This window comes from Mastomys coucha, chromosome X, assembly GCF_008632895.1.
Source record: "Mastomys coucha isolate ucsf_1 chromosome X, UCSF_Mcou_1, whole genome shotgun sequence".
NCBI classification, from domain to species: domain Eukaryota; kingdom Metazoa; phylum Chordata; class Mammalia; order Rodentia; family Muridae; genus Mastomys; species Mastomys coucha.
The window spans coordinates 101,798,912-101,803,174 of NC_045030.1; the positions used below are offsets into that span (position 1 = coordinate 101,798,912).

Consider the following 4,263-nt stretch of genomic DNA (forward strand, 5'->3'; position numbering starts at 1 on the left):
CAAAAAAACAAAAAAGAAAAGAGCAGGCTGAGCAAGCCACTAAGCAACTGCCCTTCATGGTCTCTGCATCAGCTCCTGTCTCCAGGATCCTGTCCTAATATCCTTCAATAATGATCAGCAATATGGAAGTGGAAGCCAAATAAACCCGTTTCTCCCCAACTTGCTCTTTGGTCATGGTGTTTTGTCACAGCAGTAGAAATCCTGACTAAGACAGAAGGTCTTAATGTTTAGCCCTGGTTGGTCTGGAACTTGCTATGTAAGCCAGGCTGGCCTTGAAGCCACAGAGATCTGCCTGCCTCTCCCTCCCCTGGAGTGCTAGGATTAAATGCATATGCTGCCATGTACAGCTATTATAACAATTTTAGTATAAAAATAACTCATTCTACTGCTGAGGACCAGCCTTGGCTTTGAGAGGGGTCTGAGGGAAGGGGTGTTTGAGAGAGGTAAAAACAAACGATTTGAAGTCCAGTTGTGAGTACAAGCTGGGGAGCTATGTCCCACTGGAGATGGCTCCCTACACAGCTCTCTGTAGATACCTCTAGGCTCTGTAGTTTGCCTGAGACAGCTTTTTATTACTATTCTAAAAAAAACAAAAAACAAACAAACAAAAACAAAACAAAACAAAACAAAACTCTCCGGTTGAGACAGCTAGCTTTCTGCTTGAGACATTTCTCTCTGGTAGTAAAAACTCTAAAAGCTCTCTGGATAGTGCATGGATTTTTCTGACCAAAGTCAGAAAAGCTGCTATAAAAAATTATTGGGGGCTGGTGAGATGGCTCAGCAGGGAAGACTGCTCTTCGAAAGGTTATGAGTTCAAATCCCAGCAACCACATGGTGGCCCACAACCACCCGTAATGAGATCTGACGCCCTCTTCTGGTTCATCTGAAGACCTGAAGACAGCTACAGTGTACTTACATATAATAAATAAATAAATTTTAGAAAAAAAAAGTATTGGGTCTTCCGACCAATTCAGAAATCCTGTTACAAAACTAATAAAAGTAATTCTTGGGTTTTCCAATCAAAATCAGAAAGCCAGAAAGCATTTTAAAAGATCTGTGTTCACTCTTTAGACAGCCTTCTCTGGATAGCTGCTAGCAAACATTCTAAAAGAGCTGTGTTAGCTCTCTAAAGTAATTCTTGGGATTTGAGGTCAGAAACCTATTAGAAAAAAATTCTAAAAGAGCTGTGTCTGCTCTCTATGGATTTTCTGACCAAAATCAGAAGATCTGTTAGAAAAAAAATTATTAAGGGCTGGAGAGATGGCTCAGTGGTTAAGAGCACTGACTGCTCTTCTGAAGGTCCTGAGTTCAAATCCCAGCAACCACATGGTGGCTCACAACCACCCGTAATGAGATCTGATGCCCTCTCGGATATAATGTATTTATTTATAATAATAAATAAATCTTTGGGCTGGAGGGAGCAGGGACTGAGTAAGCGGGGCTGACTGGAACGAGCAGGGTTGACCAGAGCAAGCAGAGGTCCTAAAAGTCAGTTCCCGGGCTGGTGAGATGGCTCAGTGGGGAAGAGCACTGACTGCTCTTCAGAAGGTCATGAGTTCAAATCCCAGCAACCACATGGTGGCTCACAACCACCCGTAATGAGATCTGACGCCCTCTTCTGACGCCCTCTTCTGGTGTGTCTGAAGACAGCTACAGTGTACTTACATATAATAAATAAATAAATCAAAAAAAAAAAAAAAAAAAAAGTCAGTTCCCAACAACTAGATGATGGCTCACAACTATCTATACAGCTACAGTGCGTACTCATATACATAAAATAAATAAATATATCTTTAAAAAAATTATTGAAGAACTATGTTTCCAGAGATCTCCAGACACCTTAGCTCTAGAGAAAAATTCTAAAAAAGAATTGCTATCGCTTTCTGCTAGCTCCTCCCATGAAGACTAAAAGCCCAGTTTGTTATTTACATATCAATCCAGTTAGTTATTCCAGGTTCTCTCTTGACCACCCCATGAATCAGCATCCTATGACCTTAGCCCCTTGATTCTTAGGAAGAAGAGTTAAGCACAAACCCAGACTATAAGATAGCTGGATGGGACCCTGCCCTGGAATTACCATTCCAACCATGCTGGACATAAATTTGCTCTGTCCCAGGCCAACCTTGAGCTCAGGAATCTGCCTGTCTTTGTATCTTTCTGTGCCCTGCTGGCTCTGTTCCAGGGGCAGGAACCATGTCATACAGTCCCTTACACATGACCAAGCAGAACTTGGCATTATGCACTATCTTTCAATCTATGGTGAGACTTTTTTTTTTTTATTGTGGAAGTTTCTGATTTATTCCAGACAAAATACTAGATTTGCCACTAAGAATCACCTCAAAGCAATCACTCCGTGTGTCATGCCACCGTGGTTGGTGTAGCACAATGAAGGCAGACCTTGTGGGTTGGAAGCCGGTGGCTCTTATTCTTCATTTCCGCAGCCTCTTTCTCAGCCTTCTCCTTGGCCTTTTCTTTCTCTTCCATCTTTTCTTCCTTCTCTAGTGTGGCGACAGTTTCGACTACCTGGGTGGTAGAGATCTGAACATCTTCTTTGTTCACCAAGTCGATTACCTTAACAAGGTCATCTGATGTCGATATTGCCATCCTTATTTTCATCCAGGGCAGAGGTCAAACTGATCAGCTTGTGTTCTGGAATGTGCTTGATTTGCTTCATGGTGCTGATGAGCTCACTGATGCTGATGACACTCTCCCCTGTCGGAGAGCTCTCATGGGGGCCCAGCTTGCCATTCTGTTGAGTGGTCTCTAGTTGTGCGATCAGGCCATTGATCTGCCCGATCATCTGCTGCACTCACTTTGACAGCCTCTTGCTACCTTTAGATTCTTCTATGTACTTCTCATCACCCGTCTTTGAAAGTTGCTTCTTGATCTCCTCACTGTAGTCCTGGACATCCTCTTTCAGCTGCCCCAGCTCCTCCTTCTCCTTGGTCAGGGACTTCTTCTGCTCCTTTAGCTTAGAGCAGGCGTCACTGAGGATGTCAATTTCCTCCTTGGTAATCTCTTCTTCCTTCAAACCTTCGAGAACAGGTGCTGTATCCTTCAGTACCTCTGAGGGCAGGATCACATCAGCCATCTTGGGCTGAAGCTCGGCCACTGGCCTCCCAGGGACAGTGGCTTCTACTACTTCTGGCTGTGTGTCCTTCACAGCCTCAGCACCTCTCTTTAATTCTTCCAGGTGTTCTTGCTGGATGGCAGCCTCTTCTTGCAGTGTGGCCTCCAGCTTTGCCTTGTTGTCTACCTGTTCACCCTCCACTTCTGCCACTTTTACCTGAGCCTCCTTTGCCACAATTTCTGGAAGGGTCTGCAAGGTGGACTTCAGCTGGTCAGCAGGTGAGAGGATGTCTAGGAGATACATGGCCCAGGACAGTATGAGTAATGATGTGGGGATCTCATGATGCAGGTGCAAGTCCAGCCACTGTTTCAGCTGGCCCTTCAGATGGTCTTCTGTGACACCGAGTGCTCGCATGCCTCATGCTTGACATGCTGCCTGCAATTCCTTCACAGTCAGACTGTCCACCCCTCCCTCAGAAATCAGCTTTATCATCAGCCTTTATGGACCTCAGGCGCATGGTAAGCTGGAAACACAGGAAGTTGTTGGTGCCAATGGACTGAAGTTCCAGCAGCTTGCACAGTGCTACCAGCTGAGGCCTCATGAGGTTATCCAGGGTCAGTTCATCCTCATATAATTTGGAAAAACGCATTATTTCCTCATTGCTGGGTTGCTCCCCTATCTCCTGGATCTTCTGGAAAAATGCAGAGAAATCTTTCGTGGCATTCCCTTTGGCTGCCTTGTTCTTCAGGGCCATTTCCTTTATGGTGTCCTGGAGAAACTTGGCTAGCTTCAGCTTCACCCTAAGCTCCTGCTTCAGACGTTCTTCCTTGATAGACTGGGTCTCAAATGTGGAGGGAAGCATGTTGGGGAAGAGCTTCACAACCACAGGCAGCAGGAACTCCATGAAGGGCACCACCACGAACACCAGGATGGGCACTAGATGGAAGAGGTCACCAGATGCACAGGGCGTATGTAGAAAGAAACAAGGCGGCCGGGCAGTGGTGGCGCACGCCTTTAATCCCAGCGCTTGGGAGGCAGAGGCAGGCAGATTTCTGAGTTCAAGGCCAGCCTGATCTATAGAGTGAGCTCCAGGACAGCCATGGCTACAGAGAAACCCTGTCTCGAAAAACAAACAAACAAAAAAAAAAAGAAAAAGAAAAAGAAAAAGAAAGAAACAAGGCAGGCTCAAAAGA

General features: G+C 45.3%; 1 pseudogene across 1 annotated transcript; it reads right to left on the reverse strand.

The window, feature by feature from the left end:
- Window positions 1–2,358: 2,358 nt before the first annotated feature.
- Window positions 2,359–4,016, reverse strand: LOC116089374 (annotated as a pseudogene). Its single transcript, XR_004118312.1, has one exon. The product of XR_004118312.1 is annotated as a mitochondrial proton/calcium exchanger protein pseudogene (transcript).
- Between the last annotated feature and the right edge of the window lie 247 nt (window positions 4,017–4,263).